Source organism: Amblyomma americanum, chromosome 4 (assembly GCF_052857255.1).
Source record: "Amblyomma americanum isolate KBUSLIRL-KWMA chromosome 4, ASM5285725v1, whole genome shotgun sequence".
In the NCBI taxonomy this organism is placed as follows: Eukaryota; Metazoa; Arthropoda; class Arachnida; order Ixodida; family Ixodidae; genus Amblyomma; species Amblyomma americanum.
The window spans coordinates 76,776,765-76,789,258 of NC_135500.1; the positions used below are offsets into that span (position 1 = coordinate 76,776,765).

Sequence of the window (12,494 nt, forward strand, 5' to 3'; positions counted from 1 at the left end):
CCCGAGCTTACCCGAGCTGCCTCCCATTGGCTGCAGCTTTTGCGGCGCTCCTTCTAACTTACGCGAGCTTAACCGAGTTTCTACAGAGTGACCCGGGTAAGCTCGGGAAAATGTTCATACTTTATGTTAACACTTCCTGTACGAACTTCGTGTGCACACTTTCCGTAGACGCCACGCACGAACCAAGTAATGCTTACGCATTAATAAACGGAAGTTATGGATCCCTCATTCCTACTTGGGGAGTTGTCTATAACTGCATTCCAATAAAATGTTGGCTTCAGTGCTATTGGTTCATGTATGGGCTGTTGCGACCGGGGGCCAAGTCCATTGACTAACCCGAGAGGGTGACTCGCTTGCTCGTCTTGTAGTATACGCTGGACTCGTCCGACAGCAAATGGGCTGGCCGGTTCACACTGCAACGCGCGTCAACAAACAAACGGAATGCGTTAGGAGTGCCGCTACTAGGTGCACTCATCGTCATCCAATCTCTCACCAAGAATTCAGGACTATTGTTCACTACTTTTGCAGCCACGTGGCACATGACAGGGAACTGAGGGTTGCAGCTCGTGCCGAAAACGAATAACAAGTGAGTGTTAGCGATGATTTGATCTGGGAGCCTCTTGTTCTGTGCGGTGCGTTGCCAGATCACTCGGCTACTGGACGACGTACACGCGCGTGATGACGTATTCTCTGCCAAACACGACCTTGAATAATGAAAAGCAGAGCCCCCGGTCTGTTTTTAGCCGTTTGAAAAGCACGCTTGCTGCCGTAGATTACTCAGGAATCGTGTTTTTGCCTCCGAAAAATGTCACTCGGTTTCGGCCGTGTTTACAGACTTCTATTGTTAAAACTTTTAGTGCTCTTGCAAACAGATTCTTGGCGAGGCCTCAGAACGCCGCTGCTATCGACATGTTCGGAAAATCACCTATAAACTAAAACGAGTAGAAAAAATCAGTCTGCTGTCTGTACGATTAGTTATTGCGAACAACACTTCTCCGTCGAAGCACCTTAGGCCGCCTGGCATAGGGCTGATGGCTCGCAGCTCTGCCGAATTGCAGACAACCTAACGTTATCAGTCAGACAGAAAACCGTTCGTTTTGTTTTGCACGTTGAAGACGATAGTTAACGTCGTAACTGTGCTTATTGACTAGGGAGGCGCAGGCGTTCAAAAGGAGAACAGATGTTGTGGCATTCTATTTTGGGACATCTTGGACGTTTCTCTCAAGTTTTTGTACATGTTCCGTGGCACCGTCACCGGCAGAGGAGTTGACCAGACAGTTGCTATCCTGAGAGTTGAATCGGTCAAAAAATAACATTATGACAGTTTTGGTTTGGTTTTAAAGGATTGACGTCCCAAAGCGACCCAAGCTATGAGGAACGCCGTCGTGGAGGGCTCCGGATAGTTCCTCCTCCTGGGGTTCTTAACGTCCACTAATGTCGCACAGTACACGGGCCTGTAGCATTCGACCTTCATCGAAATGTGACCGCCGCGGACGGCTCGAACCAGCGACTTTCGTGTACTGTTAGATGACAGTGCACGTTAAAATCCCAGGAGGTCGAAATTATCCGCAGTATTCCACTACAGCGCTCCTCACAGTCTGAGTCGTTTTGAGATGTTAATCCTAAAAAACTAAACCGAATGTGCCGTAATCCTATTTTGCAGACCAAACCTATACACATTTTTCGATAGAGATAGCTGCGCTTCGTTGCATTTGCATCGCCCTTGCGCTTTTTGTGCCGTTTTTCTAATGAAACTTCCCCAGTTGCGCAACAGAAGAACGAAGATCGACTGCAAAAAAGCGCTGTTTAGACAGCATACCTTCCCAAGGTTTTTCACACGCCGTAAGTAACGACTGTAACAATTGAAGGAGCGGTTGTTGTGTTGTAAGCGAGCGTTGGCAAAAGTTAAGTACAGCCCGCAACATCAAACCGCGCGCTTGTGATCCTGCCTCAGCGCAAGCACTTCGTTCGTCGATAAGAGTGGCTATCACGAGACGTTGACCCAAAGTTGAGAGGTCAAACGCCAGGGAGTTGTCAGAAAGTTGTGTAATCTTTGTGGAAGTTAACGCGGGCCGTAATTAAGCACGAAATAGCTCTATAGCCGACGCCATCAGCTAGCCATCATCGACAAAAGGCCCTGTTTTGACCGCTACTCTGTACCATTGGAGGCAAAAGTAAGAGCCCCCCTCCAAGTTCTGGCCCGTGAAACTCTGCGTGGGGGCGCCACCGGACAAAACAGTTCAGGAGTTGAGACCGGCGCAGTGGGTCCATCGCGACGCCAGAAGTCATGGACGAAGGATGCCAGAAGTGCTTCATCAGGTGGTGCCAATACGCAGAGTGGCACAAGTCGGAACCTGGAGGGGGGAGCGCGTTCTGGTGCATTTGGCCCGGCGGTGCATATCAGCTTACACACATTTTAAACACTGCCTTTTGTGCAAGCACTGTGATCACCAGATAAAAATACCTGTTATATAAATATCTGTGTTTTATTGATGGCTGGTCTAATTTATAGTGATTAATAGGTAACGCCGAAATGAAATTGAAAATTCCTTATGTTGAACAAGCAACAAGCTGTTATACAGACCACCCATAGTAGACTGCTTTGTACAAAGCGTAGAAGTTTTGCTTTCATAAATCAAAATCTAGACTGTGTCTAATTTTTAGCAGGCGCGCCGTGCAGTGGTGACAGCTATTGTGGTATGAGAAAACGCCATACTATCATGTCGCAATTAAGATATGCCATATGAAGTACAGTCAATGTTTCAAGGATGTCTTCAATTATTGATCGCGTTTGCTAAGACATTAGCCCTAAGGTGCCGCACTGTATTTAGGGCTTGTTGCTTTAGAGCTGACTCCTTTTTACTTGAAGTAGTTCGAAATCGCGTCGCTATTCAGCGGACGAAAACTAAGTGCGCTCTCACGAATTCAGCTGCATCTGCGAAATGGTCTAGGACCTAGCGATGCTGTCCATGTAAAACAACACGTGTATCTTACTCGCTGCCGGACATGCCGCTCCCATAATTCACGCTTCCTCCTGCACAGAAAAAAAAGAGGAAAAGAAATAGGATAAGTATATTATAAAGGCAGAGAGATGGAAGCGTACTATGCAGTGCCCTCCGAAGAGATATCCTTGCGAGCAAGGTCAAGTATGACACATTTCGCGTGATGCTTCATCTACGCTGCAACTAAAAGTGTATTTGATGTTGGGCTTTGGTGACAGTGTTTTGTTTCAGGATGTGCACTGACCGAAACGTCAAAAAAAAATGTCTCACCTAGAAGCGCCTGCCTTCTTGGCTTATATGGCGACTGTTTCACCTAAGATTTTCTGCAATTTTCAAAAACAGGTTTTTGAGTCAGAAGAGCGCTTTTTCCGACATAGCATTCTCAGCAGTGTACCAAATCAGAATACAGCTAAGATGTGCTAACTACTAGGCTCGTTAGGTCTTACCCAACAATTCTGGACAAAAGCATTTTTGAGCGAGAAACTGTTTATGAACGCAATTTTTTCATGCAACGTAAGATTTCCATGCAACAATCATTAAAAATGCAGATCACCAGACGGCAGTCTTGTATTTCTTTTTCGATTCACGTTTTTGCTATCGTCCAGCGCGTTCCCCATTGGTTTTCTATGGCAGTCTAAACTGTTCGATGAGATCAATGGAAACGCTTTAAAAGAGAGATTTTGCTACATATCAGCAAAATGGACCATTGCCTTCAATATTTCCATACCATTACCTTACAACTTTTCAATGTCCAATTTTTTTGTCTGAAATTTTTGGGCATGCGATACTGAGTAGTTCGGTTTCTAACTATTAATGTTAGCCTCCTTATTTATTGGGAAGCGTGTAGCCCACCGTAAGAAATGTTTATATCAGTGTTTAGAATTTGTAAAACGCAGTTACTTTCATTGATGTGGCCCAACAAATTTTGGCTGTTTGGACGAGTTCGTGTACTGATGGGTTACCCTCTTGCAGAAAGCGAGAGTATATAGGTGCGATGTAGGCAAAATATGTTGAGCCGCAGCGCCGAGCATAATTGCGTTTTCCAAATTCTAAAAATTGATATGGATATTACTTACGGTAGGCTACACACCGCTCAATAAAAAAGGAGAAAACAAAAACAGTTAAAAAATTAGCTACTCGATATTATTTATCCAGCATACTGGTTAGAACATGTTAGTTGTATTTTGAAGCGCTACACCGCTGACAATTTTATACCAGAAAAGCTCTCTTGTAACTCTAAAAACCAATTTTCAAAATTGCAGAACATCTTAGGTTAAGCGCCATGTATATATGTGTATGGATTCAGAAGGTAGGTTCTGTTGGGCCGGCTTCCGCAGGTGAACTGAAGAAGGCAAACACTTCCGAGTCAAAACATCGAGAATAATTGCCTCGCTAGGAATCACTAATGTTTCAATATAGACTTACTGAGGTACAAAGATGGCTTTTGAGACATTACTACCAGCCTTGGCAGACGTGAGAAAAGAGGTATTATGTTAATTAGTAAGCTGGATAATTATTTTTTTACCCTAGAGGACCAGGACTGGGCATTGCATAGGAGGGGAATGTGTCAAAGAAAGCAGCAACGGATAACAAATGATCGAAAATGCAGACCAAGCAGAGTTGAGTTAACATTTCGGCATAAGAGAAGTTTCAAGAACGGAGAAAACACGTTCGTGCACAAAGCAAGGACACATTTCTTATTGTGTAAATAGTTCGTGTATATTACGTCTCCCCCTACCCTCTCTTCCTATCCTCCTTACCTCTTTAATTTAATTTCTCCATTGTTCCTGCTATCCTTTGCTTCCGCTGCCCCAGCTATGGTGCTTCAGTATCGATGGCAGATGCCGGGGCTAGCAAAAATCTTTTCCTTCCTTTTTATTATTATTTTAATAAAAACCACGTACTACTACTACTACACAAAACAAGTAGGAGGTGGAGGAAAATTTTTCATTTACACATTTTTATATAGATTGAACATATTCAGAGGACGGCTCCCAATTTCAAAACGCTGTTGGTTTGGTCTGCACTCGTGGCCCGGTCGACCAGCCACTTGATGTGGTCGGAGTCACAGCCGGACACGGTGCGCTCCCACCTATCCATGCTTGCGCTGGGGATGACAGAGATACAGTGGTTGTCTCCGTAAGCCCATACATCATAGTTGGATGTGGCTGGGTCCTCTCCGCAGTGTTGTCAAGTCAGTGGGATACCACTTGTGGAAGAGTTGTGGTCCAACAGGAGGAGTTGTGGAGGAGCAAACAGTCACCGAAACCAAGGTGCATAGGGGAATGTTTCATTTTTTTAATGTGCAATGGGATAATAATACTTAGATTAATCTATCGAGCGAAGAAAATTACTTTTGAAGCAGCAGAAGAAACAACCATGCCGCCGATGGGATCCGAACCCACGACCTCCGGATATCACGTCCAGTGCTCTACCAACTGAGCTACAGCGACGGCTGTCCAATCTGCTGCTCTCATGGGTATTTATTTTTATTGCGTTTAAGCGAACCCCGACAGTGCTCACCAGCGCAGCCCTCGCCAATAGCGGCGGGCGTAGCTCGTCGTCTATTACCGCGGGTGTGACGTGGAACGTCATCTAACGGCGAGGGCGGAAACTGTGCGAGAGCCCTCTTATGCGACCTATGGCATGAAGACTGCCAGAACCGAGACGCTCGTTAAGCTATTAGCAGACAAGGTATAAAAATGAGGGGCTCGTTTTGACAAACTTATAAAGGGAGCCAACGATCACCGAAACCAAAGTGCATAGGGGAATGTTTAATTTTTTTATGTGGAATGGGATAATAATACTTAGATTAATCTCTCGCTTAAAGAAAATTACTTATAAAGCATCAAAAAAAGCAACCATGCCGCCGGTGATATCCGAACCCACGACCTCCGAATATCGCGTCCAGTGGTCTACCAACTAAGCTACAGCTGGTAATATTATTTTTCACGCACAACCGTGTTGCCGTGAAGCTGACATGAGGGCGATATTCTGACTATGCTTTCATGCGTTCCTGACTGAGTATCTAGAGCTGAGTCGTTAGATTGGCCTAAATAAAAGCATATCGGTGCGTATGAACTGTTCAAGCCGAGGAGGGAAGCTGCACAGCAGGGTAATATAGGCAGAAAGCATATTGTCACCAAAGCACAGAGGCCAGTCTGATCAGCGAACTCCTAGTCAAGGTTCTAGGTTTCAGTTTCTATTTTTTTTTTTTGTAATCATGTCACTGGCTGAAGAGGAGGGGAAAAACCGTAATGGGCGGCTTGACGGAGCTCCTCAACTCCCGGTGGCTTCGGTTAGTAGTTCGGCGGAAATAATGCAAAAGGCCGAATCATTGAAAAATGTCTTCAGGCGATTTGCAGAGGAAACGATCGGGGTTGGGGCGAAACAGAGAAGAGACGGAGAATAATGGTGCGCATGATGAGAACGCGGTGGATGGCATAGCAGTACTTAGAAGGCAACTCTGTCGGGAGCCGCCCAATAGTTGTGCTCTCTTTCTGCCCCCCCCCCCCCTCCCCCCAACCACATGTAGGTCTGGGCGACAAAAGCTCCGAAAGAATAGAGAATAGGGAAGGGAATAGGAAACAAAATAAGGAACACGTCGTCGGTTTCCTGTTTCGCCCTCAAGATAGGTGCGACTGCAAAGCGCACAGTGCGGTGCCTTAGTTATGTATTAGAGGTTGTCATTTGGCTGTCTCGAACAGCCTGCGTAGAGTTTGCTGAACGACCCTGCAATTCTGTGCGACGCGCGTTGATCCCGAGGGACTGCATTTGAGGCTGGGTTTCTACAAGGAGATCACGTTTTGTGGGTCGCGCACGTATACGACATCGACTTTGAGGGTGCAGTGGCTGAGCTTAGTTCTTCGCCGCAGAACTTCGCATGAGCCAAGACAGGAAGTAGTTCGTTTACGAAATTCGAGACTGGGCATGCTCTTCCCTTTAGTCACGGACTACTGTCCCTTTTCAAAGTTCGTGGCTTCAGCTGAAAAAGCAGCTCCGTGCTTACTTGCATTGAAAAACTGGCTGGCGGCCATTTTATTGCTCAAGGCGGGCAGGATAAGATGTGGGCGGAGCCAGGCTATAATAGGAGCCTTTTCATACGACGCAGTCAGCAGCCATTCATTGTCGCCATTCAAAGCAGACAGCTACCGAATAAATGAGCACTGATTTTTGATCTTGCTGACGCAAATATGGGACCATGTTTCAGGAATAGCGAAGAGTGACACCAATAAAACTTGAAGGATACAGCTGTAGCGGTGCGTTGAGTGAAAATTGCACACGGCTAGATTAGAAGCAAGAAAACAATTCCCGCGTCGAGCATACAGCACCCGTGAGCAACATTGCTACTTGTGCTCCACGCGAACAGAGTACGTACGTATTAGTCATACTCCTATATAAGTAGCGGTTCTGGACACATCGAACAGAAATTTTTTTTTAATCTGAAAAACGTAACGAAGGATATTTAAAACACGAAACTGATGGAGCACGTTTAGAAACAACGAGAACAGAGAAGCCTGTGGCACTCTGGCATCAAAAAATGAACGCGAAGAGGGCAGGGCCCTAGGACGTCTATTATATGGACACGCACCTCAACTGTTGTTTTAATTTTGATGTGCCAACAAAAAGAGCGAAGTTCAGACCACCCCATGGTTTTAAAATTTCGTGACGCAGAACCGTGAGGAGACGCTGGCTATTTCGTATAGCGATTGGTAAGCGCGACTTCGTTTGTTTTGACTAGCGGAAACAGTTCGCAGCGCCTTTCTATCCCTCCCTTTCACTAATGAAGCCATGCTAGCGAACAACACCAATATCATTGCATGCGCATGGCCGAAACAAGGCAGCAGTCCTGGATCAGCCATGTGCAGTTCAAAAAGTACTGTTTGTAAGCGTCGCTCGGCAAGCGTGCACTTACGCGACGCGCGTTTTCTCCCTCGTTGAGTGAGCATGTTCGGCTGGGACGGAACTCCAGTGGAATCGCCTACGAAGGTTCGCCAAAATGAGCTTAATCTTCATTCGACGACACTCGGGCGGGGGGCTCCTTACTTCTTCGTTCTCTTTATTGGTCTGCGCTAAGAGGCTGATGATGTTGGCTACGGATGCAGCTAGCCTAGCGGTATATCTGTGCGCAATTGCTCCACCGTAGTGGCACATTATAGAACAATTAAAGTGAAATGTTTGTGTATTCGTGTGATCTATCAAAACACAAAAGCATCCACTAGAGTCAGATCGCCAGTGTAGCCATTTCAAGTCCGGCTCAGTTTCCTGAAGGAATTGTAGGAGAAGGCGCTACTCGTGGTGTGAGTGCCTGCTTGAATTCGAGGAGGCGCTGCTCGTGGACGCCGTAATACGCCCAGTTAGGGTTGTGTTCCTTGTTGCGCATTATATACGGCCCACATATGACAGCTTTTATCATCATCATCATTATGAGCGATGAGCGTTAGCTCATCGGCTCGTTTGGTGGCGTCCGGTGTCGCACTTAGGTACCAAATGTAAGTGCATGGTTTGTGTCTCGGAATGGATCATGTAACAGTACCAGACATAGCACGGTGTCAAGCGTAGTAATGGCCATGACCCATCAAAACGACTGAGCGAGTGTGACGCCAACCAACCGGACGTGGCGACCGCAAGTGACGTCACCGAAAGAACGCGTCAGCGATGGTGGCGTGTGTAGCGGGACGAAGGGCCTCAGAAGGGAAAGGTGACGAGGCTCTGGGTCGACAGGTGAACGAAAAACCGACGACCCTTTATTAACGCTAAAGCTCAGTAAACACTAACTAGTGCTATGCACAACTCGGAGCCACAACTTGTGCTATCGCAAATCAGGCTGAGCATTTTTTAGGCGTCCGCTAAGTTTTATGCCTTGAGTCTCAATTAACTACGTACCCTGCGAAGGAAATGTATGATGTCCGTTGGTGACGCCATGGACTTCGGTGTGGTTTGCCTGACTTTGAGCTTCCCGTGAGCATTTGGCCATTGGAGCTTGACAGACAGACAGACAGAAAAACTTTATTGATGAAGTGAGTTTTAGACCCAGCTGGGTCCCTGGGTCACTGCGCGGTCCCGCACTGCATCAAGTAGGTCATGCCGGGACATGAAGTCGGCAGCCCGAGTCACCGCAGCAAGCTGCGATGTCGGGCCTGCAGACAAAAGCAGGACCTCCCAGTCCTCCCAGCTCGAGATGGCGTGCTGTCGCCGCGGGGGAGGGTCAGCAGGGCAGCCGAAAAGGATGTGGGAGAGTGTGGCGTGGGGGTCACCGCATAGGGAGCATGCAGGGGATGTGCCACATTAGTGGGATAAACGCTCAGGGGATGACAGCGAGCGGGTCTGGAGGCGTCTGAAGAGGATCTGTTGGGAGTGCGTAAGAGAGGAGGAGGGTAAGTACGACGGTTCAAACGGGGTATTTGCGTGAACTCCGCAAAGGTGTGCGCCCGCTCCCTTGAGAATCCTGGATCGAGACTGTCCTGAGCCCGGAAAATCAAACCTCGGGCCAGTTTATCGGCAGCCTCGTTTCCAGGGATCCCAGAGTGAGCCGGCACCCACTGAAGCTCTACCCTGCGCGGTAAATTTTGGGTAGGGGTGTTCAACAATTACCAGGCAGGGGCGTGAATCCTGCCTTTGGCAGAGCCGTTTTGGAGTCGCTGAAGATGTATTGGGCGTCCGAATGTGCAAGGGCTAGGGCGATGGCGGTCTCCTCTGCCTCCTCAGGCATAGAGCCCGAGGGAAGACGGTGAGTTAGGGGGTGAGGTAGGGTTGGATTGTAGGCAACTGCTACCACTTCATGCGCTGCACATGCGGCGTCTACCCAAACGGCATCGTGGGCTTGCCCATAATACTTATGGAGGGCATTAGCGTGAGCTACGCGGCGAGAGATGTGATATTGGGGATGGACGTTTCGAGGAAAGGGTTTCACAACGAGCGGTGTATGGATGTGTCGAGGGATGGCTATAAGGGTTGACTGGTTAGCGGGTATGTTGATGCGAAGGGAGAAGAGTATATGGCGGCCAGTGGCGCCCATGGCAAGTCTAAGGTACTGTGTCTGAAGGTGCGCGTCAACTAGTTCCTGAATGGTGTTATGCATGCCTAGTGAAAGGAGTTTGGCTGTGCTAGTGCTACGAGGTGGGTTTAGGGCTGCCTTAGTCGCAAGGCGGATCATTGCATTCACGCGTTCGGTTTCCGTGCGGTTCAATTTGAAATATGGGGTTGCGTATAGGATGCGGCTAAGCGTAAATGCGTGCACTACTTTCATGTTGTCCGCTTCGTCTAAACCCTTGTTAAGGGAGGACACTAGACGTACAAGGTGCAACATGGATTGCGTGGAGGCCTTGAGTCTTTTAATGGTGTGTTCATTTCGTCCAGAATCCTGCAAGTGGAGGCCAGGAATGCGGAGGGCGGGTGTGATGGGGATAGGGGATCCTTTTAAATTGATTTGGATGGGTGAGTTAGCGCCATATTTTGGCCTAATTAGGAAGAGCGCGGACTTAGATGGGGAACATTCGAGCCCGATGGATGACGCGTGAGAGGAGATGGTGTCTGCTGCTAAGTGAAGAGTTTGCTCAATTTCCCCGTCAGAGCCATGAGTGGTCCATGTGGTAATATCATCAGCGTACAGGGTATGGTTTAGGTGTGGGATTAGAGCCAGTTTGTGAGCTAGGGGGATGAGAGCAACGTTAAAGAAAAGGGGAGAAAGGACCGCCCCTTGAGGGGTTCCGAGCTCTCCGAGTGTATAAAGGGATGTGGTAACCTGGTCTATGTGCAGGGAGGCAGTGCGGCCCGAGAGAAACGCGCGAGCGTAGTTGTAGGTTTTAGGGCCTACCTGTATAGCCTGCAGTTCCCGTAAGATGGCATCGTGTCGAATTCTGTCAAATGCCTTGGTGAGGTCAACTGCCAGTATAGCTTTAGTGTGGTGGGGGATGGTATCATCAAGCACGTCATGCGTAATTTGAAGTAGGGCGTCCTGCGCAGATAGATGCGCACGAAAGCCGAGCATACTGTGAGGGAGAAGGTGGTTCTCTTCCATGTACGTTGTTAGCCGATCAAGAATTATGTGCTCGAAGACCTTGCCTAGACAGGATGTAAGAGAAATGGGGCGGATGTTTTCTAGGGTGATAGGCTTGTGGGGTTTTGGAATAAAAGATAATTTTTCCATGCTTCCACGAGGCAGGGAGAGTACCTGCCTCCCAACATTCGTTAAAGTAGTTGACTAAGTCAGAGATGGAAGCATCGTCAAGGTTTCTGATAGCTGCATTGGTAATTTGAACATCTCCGGGAGCGGTATTCCGTAATTTCAGTAAGGCGGCGCGAAATTCTGATTCTGTAATAAGGGCGTCAAGCTCGGGCTGGGGTGGGCCTTCATAATCAGGATACTTGCAAGGGAGACCGGGGGTTGTATAGGTGCATTTCACCTGGGCGAGGAAGGCGTCGGTGTCCTGTCGATGGTTGTGAGCGAGGCGGCGAATGCTAAGGCGCGTCTGAGATTTGTATTGCGTGGGGTCCAGCATTTGCCGTAACAGATGCCAAGCGCGGGTTGTGGAGAGATTGCCGCGGAGACCGTCACAAACCTGAGCTCAGTTAGCTTTGAAAAGAGTGGCACTACATTGTTCTATTTGGGATTGAATCTATCTATTGAATCTCCTATTGTGCTTCTGAGTCTTCCACCTTTGCGTTATGTTGTCCTGTGCTTGGAGGAGGCGGGCGAGATTGATGCCAATAACAGGGGTGTCTGGCGTAGAGTCGAGCGTTTGAGTGTGTTGGCGAATGTCTTTTTGCAACTGAATAATCCAGGTGTCTAGGTCGAAGGGGGCCTGTGTTGGCTGCGCTTGTCTAAATTTTCGGAGCGCGTCCCAATTAGTGTGCTTAACGGTAAATTTGCGCTGAGATCGGCGATAGTTTAGCGTTATTATAATTAGGTGATGATCGCTGCCTAGTGTAGAAAGCATCCTTTCCCACTGCACGTGGTCCAAGTTTCTACCAAGCGTGAGGTCTGGGCTAGTATCGGCAGTAAAACTGTTACGAATCCGCGTAGGTAAGCTGAAATCATTAAAGATGGTCAGGTGGAGCGCCAGCGTCTCATTGTATAAAACTGTGCCTCTGTGGTTGGTGCGCCGATAGCCCCAGTCCACGTGTGCGCAATTAAAATCTCCGGCAATAAGTAGGGGGTTTGATCCGGCCAACTGGGTTGCGGATTTGAGAAGTGAGGGGAGTAAGTTAATTGGCTGACGTGGGAGAAGGTAGCAATTAAGAAAGAACAGGCTTGATTTTGCAGGGGTGGGCGTTAAGACTTCAATAAGGCTGTTAGCGATAGGGGAGGTAATTACGTGCTCCACGTAATGCAAGGATTTACTGACATATGTGACCACCCGAGGAAGATCAGTGGAGTCTGAGGGGATAAAAGCGTATCCTGGCAGCTGCCTGTAAACATTGGCGTCCTGAATGGCGATAATGTCTGGTGGGGATGACGAACTTGCGATAATTTGCTGCAGAGGATCGCGC

General features: G+C 48.0%; 1 long non-coding RNA gene and 1 other non-coding gene across 2 annotated transcripts; both read right to left on the minus strand.

Annotated features, from left to right (window-relative positions):
- Nucleotides 1-352: 352 nt before the first annotated feature.
- On the minus strand, nucleotides 353-8,045 carry LOC144130191 (uncharacterized). The gene is made up of 3 exons (XR_013313997.1): nucleotides 7,918-8,045; nucleotides 2,995-3,034; nucleotides 353-413 (listed from the first exon to the last, which is right to left on the minus strand). It is a non-coding gene; the product is annotated as an uncharacterized LOC144130191 (long non-coding RNA).
- Nucleotides 5,383-5,455, minus strand: TRNAS-UGA (transfer RNA serine (anticodon UGA)). The gene has a single exon. It is a non-coding gene; the product is annotated as a tRNA-Ser (tRNA).
- Nucleotides 8,046-12,494: the final 4,449 nt, after the last annotated feature.